This window comes from Monodelphis domestica, chromosome 5 (assembly GCF_027887165.1).
Source record: "Monodelphis domestica isolate mMonDom1 chromosome 5, mMonDom1.pri, whole genome shotgun sequence".
NCBI classification, from domain to species: Eukaryota; Metazoa; Chordata; class Mammalia; order Didelphimorphia; family Didelphidae; genus Monodelphis; species Monodelphis domestica.
Window position 1 is genome coordinate 74,017,972 of NC_077231.1, and position 12,795 is coordinate 74,030,766.

General features: G+C 36.2%; 1 protein-coding gene across 3 annotated transcripts in view; it reads right to left on the bottom strand.

Moving 5' to 3' along the window:
* Positions 1 to 12,795, bottom strand: part of CCER1 (coiled-coil glutamate rich protein 1) — a 107,401-nt gene that overhangs the window by 46,190 nt on the left and 48,416 nt on the right. The window contains exon 3 of one of the 3 annotated variants that reach the window (XM_056798642.1): positions 11,799 to 11,998. The exons of the other annotated variants lie outside the window; for them this stretch is intronic. The gene's annotated coding sequence lies outside the window, so the exon portion shown is untranslated. Of the gene's footprint in view, positions 1 to 11,798; positions 11,999 to 12,795 lie in introns of those variants that run through there. 3 annotated transcript variants of the gene reach the window in all.

Here is a 12,795-nt window from a genome sequence, read left to right on the forward strand (position 1 = left end):
TTCCTTGCTCTTTGATTTTCGGTATCAAACTTTCCACAGAGCTCTGGTCTTTTCTTTGCAAAAAGTTGGAAGTCTTCTATTTTGTTGAATGCCCATACTTTCCCTTGGAAGTATATAGTCAGTTTTGCTGGGTAGCTGATTCTTGGTTGGAGACCCAGCTCTCTTGCCTTTCTGAAGATCATGTTCCATGCCTTACGATCATTCAGCGTAGAACTTGCAAGGTCTTGTGTGACCCTGATTGGCATTCCTTTATATCTAAATTGTCTTTTTCTGGCTTCCTGTAGGATTTTTTCTTTTGTTTGATAGCTTTGGAATTTGGCAATTACATTCCTGGGAGTTGTCTTTTGGGGGTTTAGTGTAGAAGGTGTTCTGTGAGCTCTGTCAGTGGATGTATTGCCCCCTTGTTCTAGAATCTCTGGGCAATTTTCTTTGATTATATCTTGTATCACCATGTCCAGTTTGGTGTTTATTTCTGGCTTTTCTGGGAGTCCAATTATTCTTAAATTTTCTCTTCTCCCCCTGTTTTCCAGATCTATCACCTTGTCGGTGAGATATTTTATGTTCTCTTCTAATTTCTTGGTGTTTTGGCTTTGCTTTATTAGTTCTTGCTTTAAAGCCTGGTTTTCTTTTACAGTTTGGTCAAACTGGTTTTGTAGATGCGTGAATTTCTTTTGCATCATTTCCCACTTTTCCTCCCAGAGGGCTTCCATCTTTTTGGTCCTTTCTGATTCAAATTCTTCATGGGTTTGTGGAGAGTTTCTATTTCCTTTGGATGATTTTGGAGAATTTTCTTGTATATCTTCTTCTATCTGCTCTGTATTTTGTATTTTGGCTCCATAGAATGTGTCCAGAGTCGCCCCTTTCTTCTTATTTTTCTTGGTATTTTGGGGCTTCTGTGCTTCTGTGGAGTTTGTCATCTCTGAACGTGGAGGATTGGCTTTTCTTGTCTTTGTCTGGTGATCAGAGGCTTTAGTCCTGGGCAGATGTTGGTTCTATGAGCGTTCCCTGGGTTAAACTGAATATGCCTCACTGGAACTGGAATGGAAGGGTCGGACCACGAGGCCACACTCTCCCCCTGGCTCGATTTCCGGAAGTTGCCTTCAGAATCCCTGGCCGTGAGGCTGTTTCGTCGGCCTGCGGGGGGATGGGCTGCCGCTTCCCCAAGCTCCGAGAGCACAGACTTTCACTGAGACTTGGATAGCAGGATCCAGCCCGTGAGGCTGTCTTGCCCGCCCTGAGGGTTGCTGTTGTTTTGACCAGCTCTCTGCAGCGGAGGCCCCAGGCAGTAACTTTCACCCGGACTGACCAGCTCTTTGCAGCGGAAGCCCCAGGCAGTAACTTTCACCCGGACTGGGACTTGGGTAGAAGACCCTGAGGGTTGTTGTTCCTCAGACCCTGCTCTCTGAGCCCGGCGCGGCTGCGGCTTCCGGGAGCCTTGGACTCTGCGCTCCTACCCCTGAGGTCCGAGGGATCTCGGGTTCTGGCTTTTAAGGGGAGCCGTACCTTTTGAACCGGGTCCAGGTCCAGGAGGAGGGTTCCCAGGGTCTGTGCTGTTGATCGTTTTGAATTTCGGCGCCTTAGGAGCTTCTAGTTTGAGATCGGTCGGGAAGGGTTTTCCGGAGATCTGAACTTCAGCTTTCTCTAAGCCGCCATCTTAACCGGAAACTCCTGGCCACCATTTTATTTCAAAGTCAGACTAACAAATTGATAATAAAGCACAATTTGGCATACTTAAATGATAAAGAGAAATAATGTTGTTTAATGGATAGATGGCTGATATTGGAAAAAACCTGAATTCAAATGTGAGACAACTAATTCTGAGATCATAGGCAAGTTGTTTAACCTCTCTAAAGCACTTACCTGTGATTCACATTTATAAATATGTTATATTATGTTTCAATGAAAGTAGCTCAAAAGATCATAGGACCCAGAGCTAGAAGTGATCTCAGAAGTCAACAGATCCAAACCTACCATTTTACTGAGGCAGAGGAGACTAAGTCCCAGAGACATTAAGTATCTTGCCCAGAATCAAGCAGCTCATAAACATCTGAGGCAGATAACTTAGGTCTTCCTGATTCCAAGTCCAGCAGCAGTTTGTGCTACTTCTGTGAAATCAGAATAAATCAACTAATTATTAAATTTAGTCTAAATAAGTAACAAATCATGAAATGAAAAGCCACCAACTAGAAATAGTAAGTTCTTGACTTGAAAGACTCTTCTTTGTTCAGTCAAGAAAAGAAATTCTTTTTCCTCACTATTATTAAGTTTCCACTTTTTATATCTACCTATGCATTAAACAGATTGTCAGAACAATATAACAAGCCTCATAAGTCAAATGACAGCATATTTTAGAAATATTTTTATTTTAAATTCATAAATGACCAAAGTGAAAGTTGCCAACATTTTTTTGCTGCAATTGTATAAATACCACATATTCCAATACTCAGTATTCAGGCTGTGCATTATTAAGAAAATTATTGGTAATTTGAGTAGTTATAAAATAATGTTTACTTATTGCATTGACTTCCCTTATGCCATTTTTTTCCCCACAATCCCAGTGGGTGCTAATTCTGAGTCTCTCCAGAGCACAAAAAGAAGAAAAACGTTCTGCCTGTCAACTCTTACTCTTACTCCTCACTCTAGATATTCCCTCAATCCAGATCAAAACTGAGATAGATATAAGAATGCCAGGAAGGTTTCCATGAATCATAAATTCCCCTTTTAGTAGAATCACATGAAAGTGAATTACCATATGGGACAGGTTTCTAAATGATTGTATTTCGATTTGTTCTTTTCCAAGCAAGATGGAAGACCCCCCACCTGTTGCCACCACTTTTGACCTCTCTTTGTTTTGAACCTCTTTAATGCCTTTCACATAGTGTTAAAAATTAGACTAATACAATCATTTGTGTTTGGATCTTATCCTTCTACTATATTGAAATCTCCAAGAAGGAAGAGGCTATGTGATATCAGTGTAGTTCTCTCAGGACCAACACAGAACTCTGTAACAAGTGAGTGAATGACTGAATAAATGAATGGATGGATTAGAGGTTAGATGGATGGATGAATGGAAGGATGGAAAGATGGATGGATCCATGTATCATTGAATTAAAGGTATAAAAACCTGGAAACATATATAAAATGATGCAACGTGAAGTGAGCAGAATCAGGAGAATATTGTACACAGTAACAGCAATAATGTATGATGATCAACTGTGAATGACTTTATTATCAGCAATCCAAGGACCCAAGATAATTTTGAGAGATTCAAGATGATAAAGAGCTATCCACTGCCATAGAAGGAACCAACAGATTCTGAATATAGATTGAAACATACCATTCTCCACTTTATTTTCTCCATGAATTTCTCTAGTTGAAGTGATATGTTTTCTTTCACATGACAAAAATGGAAATATGTATTGCATGATAACACATGTACCACCTATTTTATATTATATACTGTCTGAAGTCAGGAAAAACACAGGAGGAGAATATGAATTGCAAAAAAAAAGTATTAACATATGAAAAAGTATAATTGGGAAATGTTTAACAAAATAAATCAAAATACAATAAAAATAAAGTTTATTCTACTATTTAAAAAAAGTAATGAATGGTATGGTGGTAGCCTCTATTCAAATCCCCTTTCTAGCTTAATACAATATATAAAGTGCTGAATCTGTAGCCAAATAGCTTGGGTTAAAATTCCAATTCTCTCACTTACGACCAATATGACCTGGAGTAAGTCTCTTTGCCTCATGGGGCCTCATTTTCTTCATATATTAAATGAATGAATGAGAATAGATAAGGTTGAAGGTACCTTCCAATTCCAAACCAACAGCCTATTAGTTGGAAGACAATGGAACAATCACTTGGCTCTTCTGTACCTTAATTTCTCATTAGCAAAATGGGAACAATGACAATAGCACTCCTATCTTCAAAGCATACTGGTGAAGCTAAATTGAGATCATTGCCTATAAAGTACAATTTAGCCATGAGCATGTAAGTTGTTCAGGTTTTTGTTGAACTGATGATCACTGAATGGTTTTGTTCAATGAAATATAAATCTAGAAGCTCAGCACAATAAAATGAACAGTGACTCCGAAGTCAGGGGATGTAATTCAAAACAGAAATGCCCCTCACACTGAACACACACACAGACACCAATTCAATAACTACAGACAAGTCACTTCACTGGTCTCTTCCTCATCTACAAAGTTAAGGGTTGGATTAAATGGTGTCTGAGTCCCCTTACAACTCTAAATGAAAGATTTTGATTCAAGAGCTAGAAGGGACCTTAATATCTTCACTTTTCAAGGGAGAAATCAAGCCCAAGGATATTAAGTGACCTTTCCCATTGTCACTTGGTACCACTGGTACAAGGTAATATCCAAAGTGGGATTTGATCCTATGTCTTTAAATTCTAAAACCAGGATTTATTCCATTGAACCAGATTGCCTTCTCATTGTGCTTTCCTTCCTTCCTTCCTTCCTATACCACAATAGGTGCTTAATAAATGTGTTAGGTTCTAGAGAAGCAATACCATGAACTTAACATTCTATTGGAAAGGTTCAATGGTATTGATGTAAGAGAGCAGCATATATATATATATATATATATATATATATATCCATATATATGGATATATATATATAATTAAGTAAAAATCATATACTTATATCTGGGTGTGTGGAATAGAAGAAGGATCCTAGCAAGCTGCTTAATTAGACCTTAAGCAGGAATTTATTTAAGTAAGATCTTAAGTAGCAACAGGGATTGTCTTGTAATTTTTTTTTATATTCCTGGTGTTTTAAGCACAGTGTCTGACATACAGCTGGTGCTTAATAAATGCTTGTTTATTAAGGGACATATCCAAGAGGACACTAGAGGAAGATCACAAAACTAGTTCATGAGGTGATGTTTATGCTGAAGTCCAATCATAAGTAAGCCCCTTAAAGGGAGAGACATTATGGCATTTCGTATTTATATCCCCAATATCTGACACGGAAAGACATAGTGGATTTATAAAAATATATGAGATTAAAAAGATGGTATTTATTTTTAATACCTCCCTTGCCCAAAAGGTTTCCATTAATATTTTTACTGTTTTGATTTTGTGGCATGTCATCTGTGAGTCACAGGTAAACACAGTAGTTATTTGAAGTACCTTGATTTTTTGTTTGTTTTTAAATAAAACAATTAAAGATGTTTTAAAAACCCTTCAGAACAAGACTCTGATCTTCTGTCTTCCAGTTACTCTGTTGTTTTTCCTTTTATCATGATGCTTGACAGCTGAAAAATATAAAACCCTGAGAAATCTGGAAAGAGAAAGACTTGGGTGCCAGCCACAATGGGGCTAGAAACGATGGAAGAACTGGGAAAAAGGCATGTTGCACCATAATCTAAGCCAACTATCTCCTTCCTGAGGGAAGAAGTTCCAAGGAATTATTTCTTACTGAAATAGCTAGTATTTGGAGAGCAAGGGTAGGAGAAAAAAAATCCTGACAGTAGAACCAGATTTCCCATGCATGCTCTGATAGTATCCAGAGATTTTGAATTATGATGGAAAAAATATGAGCATTGACCATACCTGGCTTCCTCTTGGAGGCTTAGGATCCTGGTCTACCCGCAACATCCCACCAGCAGTTTCATTTTCTCTACCCTGCTGCCCATAGAATACAGCCCAGACAGTTTGACTGTTTTCTTTATTATTAGAGACAAGATCTCAGTTCTGCTTCTGGGCATTTTTACTGTCTGTCTACTGTGACTGGAACTCTCTCATTCTTCATCTCTGCTTCCTGATTTCCTTCAAATCTCAGCTAGTGTCCCACCTTTGTCAAGGAGCTTTTCCCAGTCCTGTTTAACCTTAGTGTCCTTGAAGATTACATCCAATTTAACTTGTCTACATACAGCTTGTACACAGGTGTTTGCATTTTATCCTTTCCCTTTTGTGCCCCTAGAGCTTAGCACATTAATAATTATTACCTTGATTGCCTTCCTTTAAACTTAATTCCTCCTTCCTCTTTTGCCACACATGAAAAAAAAAACTAGCAGAAAAATGAGTCAGCAACCCTTGGGAAAAAATACGTTCTAGTTTGACTTTAATTCTATCTCAGAATCGAAGATGCAAGAGCTTGGGAAGGAGGTCAGAGGAGAAGCCACAGCAAGTTAAGCCTTAGAAGAGGAGAAAGCAGCAGGGCATTTGTATATAGGATGGATCTGTGCACAATAGATACAGGAGAGCTTTTAAAAGAAAATGGGGGAATCAGTTTCTAAGTGAGGGTGAGGCAAAAGAGATAGAAACAAGCCTGTGGGAATAGAAAAGATCTTTTTTTGTGAGACTTCAAAAGCAATTTTACTCTATATTCCAATGCATAGAATATGTTTTATTCTGAATTCTTCCTTGCCTGAACTTCTGATAATCTATCTGCCTTTCTTTCTCTTATTAGTTTAGGATGACCTCAGATATAAGTGGCAAAATATGGATTCCTATCTAACTGGACTTCTTTTCCTTGGCTGCCAGTGAGAGTCAAAGCTTCCTGAATAAGCAACTGTAGAAGGTACCACGAAGACCATAATGAGTGACAACAATTAAAAGAGGATAGTGAAAATAATAATAAGGCTATCAATATTCCAGAAAAAAGCAACATTCTAGAAGATTCCTTTATAGTAAGCATTTATTAATTCCTGTCATGTGCAAGACATTCTGCTAGACATTAGGAAGATGCTTTAAAAATATGAAATGACCCTTACCCTTACCCTTCCTTTTCCAGTTTATACTTAATTAAATTAATAATTTTATTATTAAAGGATTAAATGAATAAATGAAATGATAACCAAGAAATGAAATGATGTATATAAAAACCCTGGGCTCTGATGTCAAAGAACCTGGGTTCCAATTCTCCGTATCAATTGTTACCTGTGTGACCATGGGCACATCTCTTAAGCACTCTGGGGTTCAGTTTTTTAGCATCTAAAATGAGAGGGGTGGGGAGAGGTTAAAATAGGTGGTCCCTAAGGTTCCCTTCTAACTTCAGATCCACAAAATCTAAATTAGATGATCCTATTAGGTCTTTCCAGAGGAAAAGGTAGAAGAGCACTCCAACCCTGTCCCCAGCTAAATCTGGCATAACTATACTTTGCTGGCTGTTTTCTTTTTCTAAAAAAAGAGAACTCTTTGAAAAGTTGATGGACTATCCAATTTTATAGAAACCTTGAGATGGAACAGGGAAGCAAATTGTGTTCCAAACTTGGAATTAATTATTTTTGTCCAGGAGAAAACATTCAGCACGTTCCCATAAAAGGAGCTGGTACATTAGGGAAAGCAAATGTAAATAGCGGATACTAAATATATTGTATGGAGCAGACAAGTCAATTTCTCTTCTTGGGAAGGAGCGCCACCTAGTGGTTCATCTTGTCTGCTTGTTTTGCCATCATAACAGCTTTCTGCTTAATTTAGCATTATGCCTCTGTGTTCTTTAGTTAGGTTTCCATTTTCTCTGTTTTGCTGTTGTTGTTGAACGTTTGTTTCAGTAGATAAGAACCAGAGAACCCCCCCCCCAATATAGATCTACGGCTTGGTTAAGCCAAAAACATTTCTGGGATTGACTTGGGCAGCTATTATTTGTGGATTTGCTATTTTTTGTTTGTTTGTTTTGGAGGGGGGAGGTTGCTATGGTCATTTTTTCCTTTGGTGGATCTGTGATTTTATATATATATATATATATATATATATATATATATATATATATATATATATATATATGTATGTATATATATGTATATATATATATGTATATATATGTATATATATATATGTATATATATGTATATATATATACACATTTATTTATTTATATATATTTTATATATATATATATATATATATATATATTCCCTTTGTGCCTCCATATTCTAATCTTTCTAAAAGTCACAGACGTAGCCAAAGCAATGGAGGGTCTCACCTTGTGCTTTTTTAAATATCAAGGTTTGTCAATGTTCACAGCTTTTCCTCTGTTATACTTACTCTTTTATTTTTCCTTTAAAAAAATTATATTTATTTTTAACAGCACCTTTTTTTATCAATATATCCTTTACTTACTCCCCTATTCAAGGAGCTGTTCTTTATAATAGTGAAATTAAAGGGGGGAAAATCCTTTAGCAAAATGAGACAAAACAGCCAATCTTGACATCACATAATGCCTCCTCCTTGCAAAGAAGTTCTTGTTTTTTTTTTTTTTTGAGAGAAGCCAGTTTTATGTATTTTAATTTTGTGGCATTCAGTTTCATTTATTTATAGCCATTTAATGTTGCCCAATGGCAGACCTGGAATCAGGAATCTTCCTGAGTTCAAATCTGGCCTCAGACACTAGCTATGTGACCCTGGACAAGCCATTTCACTATTTTTGTCTCCTTTTCCTTATCTATAAAATAATCTGGAGAAGGAAATGATAAAACATTGCTGCAAGAGTCAGACTCAACTGAAAAATGGCTGAATAAGCATGGTAAAATAGAGGAAAAGAATAGGATCAGGAGCCAGAGCTCTGGACTATTCTTTCTGATATTTTATTACTCATGTGATTGTGGATAAGTCTTTTAACCTCATTGATCTCATTTTCTACATGTAGAAATTAGAAAATTGCATTAGCTGGTCCCTGAAGTCTCTCCTAGCCCTAAAATGATGATTGTGCTCTGTAGGAATTTGGAGAGTGGTTTTAGAAATACCTTCTGATTCTCACTTTTCTTTCTGAAACTATTTTGGGGAAAGATTGGCCATCAGTGTAGGCAAACACCTTCTAATATTAGCCTAAGTAAAACATAATTAAGAAAGTAAGATGTTACACTGAGAAAAGAAGACTTGACTTACACTAAAGATATGTTGTTTGCCTCCATAAAAATTAGAGTAGATAAATTTATTTTATTTTATTTGAGGAATTTTATTTACTTTGGAAAAAATTAAAGATGTTTTCTTTAAAGAGGAATATTCTGGAAGCACTTAATTAGATGAAAGCATCCACCCCATAATTCTGAATACCCTGGTTTAGTTTCAGCTGCACCTGATAAGCACTGATTGAAAAAGATGTTATTCAAGGCCCCCAGACGAGGATATTAAAACCCACTGGAGGATTTGCATTTCTCTTTCCAATGGAAGGCTGGTCCAAGACAACACTTGATAACTAAAGGCTTGTATGGAGGCAGGATCATAAAATGATAAGATCCCTTCTAGCTCCTAATCTATAATTCTCTGATGAAATTTAGAGTTTCCTAGAGAATTCTAGTTGTCTTAGGTCTTCCTATAAGAAAAGGTATAAATACACATTAATCCTCTCTTTGGAGGGAAGGTAGCATAAATCTGAAAATCAACACATGCAAGAGAGCTAATGGCATGGCAGAGAGGGAGACCTGGAATCTGAGTCAGGAAGATCTGTGTTTAAATCCTGCCACTGCCATTAATGAGTTTTATGATGCCTTAACCTCTCTTTACCTTAGTTTCCTCATCTCTGAAACAGAGTTAATACTTGTATCTACCTTATAGGGCTTTTTGAAGATCAAATATATAATGTACTTTGGAAAATAATGCACTATATAATTGTTAGCTATTATATTATTTTCATCCTCATGGTTTTTATATAGACATGCCTACTATATGTCAGAATCTGGTGATATGGATATAACTGAAACAATCTCTGCCCTTAAAAATGTATGTTCAACTGGGGAGGGATATACATATTCATAGAGAAGTAATTGCAGGATATATACCCCAAAAGTACATGGAGAGAGTTGGAGGAACACTAAGAAGAGAGGGACTTGTTACTTGAATTGAACTTTGTAGAGAACTAGACATTCTATTCTTGACATAGGGAGGAAAATGCACAAAATACCTCCTTAGGGTTGCTTGGCTAATGAAAGTCTTTGCAGAACATCAGGGGACATATGATTAACAAAAAATAATTTACCATGGGGGAAAACCTCCATGATTTTAACTAAGCTGAAAATGAGCAGATCATGAATTCTGCATCAATGAAAATCTGTACTTTCCCCATGAAAATATGGACTAACTCCAAGAGAAAATATTGTGCCAAAGGAAATGTGATCTCCCATCATGAATTAAATAATTTCACAATAGCTAGTACTTTTAAGATTTACAAAGTTTGCAAGGGATGTTGCAAATATTACCAATTTTATCTTCACAAAAATCCTGGAAGACAGGAGCTGATATTAGCCCCATCTTAGAGCTGATAAAAGTCAAGTGAATTGCCCAAAGTTTTACAATATCTGTGTCAGGATTTGAACTCAAATTCTCTTAATTCCAAGTCTAGGTCTCTCTCCATTGTACCTAACAAATGGAACACTAGACACTTATGTAAAAAAGGAAAAAACACACAAATCTACCTCAAGGGAAATTATACTCTATAATATATAATATCATCTATAGCAATATATGTGTATAATTAATATTCAATGATATATATTAAATATATTAAATGTTTTAATATATTAAATATTTATAAAAATATAATTTAATAAGTATTTTAATTTTATTCAATATACTTATTTTTACATTTGCTTATATTTATATTATAAATAAATATTATTTTATATTTGTTTACAAATATTTATATTATGTTCAATATAAAAATATCCATAGAGACATAATTTTATAGGCCACCATCTACACTCTTAAGTATATGCATGGTATTCTAAAAGTCATAGTGTAGGTTTAATCTATTAAAACCCCAAACTGCATTAAGACTTCTAGGTCACTGTATAAAATAGATTCATGGTCATTTCAGGAATGGTAAGTGTTAGTAACATGTGGTGGCACTTAAAATGATTTTTGAAGAAGACTGGTGACTCTAACAGATGGAACAGTGAGGGCATTCCAGACCTGGAAGGTAGCCAGTGTAAAAGAACAGAGATGAGAGATGGAATGTCTTGTGGGAGAAACAGCAAGAAGACTGGTTTCATTGGACTATAGCATGGATAAAAGGAATAATTAACCTTGAAAAGTAGATGAGAAGGGGCAACTAGGAGGCTCAGAGGATTGAAAGCCAGCCCAGAATTTGCAAGGTAACAGACCCTCCTTAGGTTTACTCTATTTTATAACAAACTTTGTATTTTCCTGTACCTCTATTATTTACTGTTGGGATTGTAGAAAGCAGTCATTGACCCATCTGCACGTTGTGCTTCAATAACTTTTTTCCACATTCTTTGCCTCTAAAAACAAAAAAAAAAAAAGGCACTTAATCCCAGTTGCCTGGTCCTTACTACTTCTGTTCTGCCTTGGAACCAATACTTAGTATTGATTCTAAGAAGGTACCAGTTTAAAAAAAATAAAAGCAGTTGGCAATATGGGGTTGAATCACAGGAAAGTGATGAGGAATGAGTTTGGTTATCATCTGTAGAGAGATAATGCTTGACTCCATCAGAACTAATGAGGTCTCTACAAGAAGATACAGAGAAAGTAGAGTCTTCTTTCCTTCTTTCTCTTTCTACTTTCTACTTCTCTACTACAGTGGAAGCCAGCACCATGAAGTACCCATGGTTAGAGGATTGGATAACAATAATTATCCAGAAAAGGAGACAGCTAATTTGTATCTAAAACTCTGTGGTTTAATTCAACTCAACAGTAATTTGTTTATTATGTGGCATTTTTCTAGATGCTGGGAATACAAAGACAGAAGAGAAATGGATGTTGCCTTTACATTGAAAATCTCAAGTGATCAGGACAGAATTGGCTCCCTTTTGGGAGGAAGGAAGGAAAAAAATGTCATTGAAGCATTTTAATTTCTTTTTAACAGAAGGAAAGCATGAAGGAATAGCAGGCAGGATAGCCTTGAAAATCACATGTTGAGCCTGGCATGGTGGTACAGACCTCTAGTCCCAGGTACAGGAAGGGGTGAGGCTGGCAGAATTTTTGAAGGCTGTAGGGTCAGTGGTACACATCAAGTTGTGAATTAAATATGATAAACCCATCTGCTGCGAAGGACAATTAGGCTGCCTAGGGAAGAAATGATAGAGCTCTGTTCAGAATAGGAGAGGATCTTAGGCACCCATGCAAATCAAAAAATGAGGCTCAAGAGTAGACCCTGCACTTCCAGCCTGGGCAAGGAGAAAGAGGCAGAGGAAGAAATAGAGGACGTTGTTGAATTTATTATATATTGTCTGCACATAATCACAGTTTCATTTCCAATCTTCTTTCTGTTATGTTAGGTATATGGAAAATTCTCTTTTAATTGGTTAAGTTTTAGAGGGGGATAACTTAAGCTTCTATCGTACATGCCTTATTTGAGTTTAATATATACATAGTTTTTTAATTATTATTTTCTATCATTGAGTCAATATTATGTTCTGAAGGTGTTCAATACACTCATGTCATTTTCCTTAGACTCCCGCCTGCCCAGCCTAGCTTGATCTCCCCAAGCTTCTGGTTCTTTACTATGCCTTTTAATTTCCCTTAAAAAGAGAGTGTGTATTAATTCGTGTCTAAAACTTCAGATTAATTCAATTCAAATCCATTTGCTTAATATCTCCATAAAGGAGACATTAAAAAAATAGAAACTATTTTCTATTCCTAAAAGTACCAGTTAGCTCATCAAAAAGTTAATCTATGCTGCTGTGTTAATACTATGATTTAAATGGAAAGGATTATAATTTCCACTTCTTCTTCCTCTTTCCTAATAATAAGAACATTTTAACAGTGTCCTTATGGAGATAATATGCCTGCCTCTAAACAAATGAATACCTAAATATTGGATTTTCTTATGAGATAGAAGACATCTAAAAGAAGATCAAGAC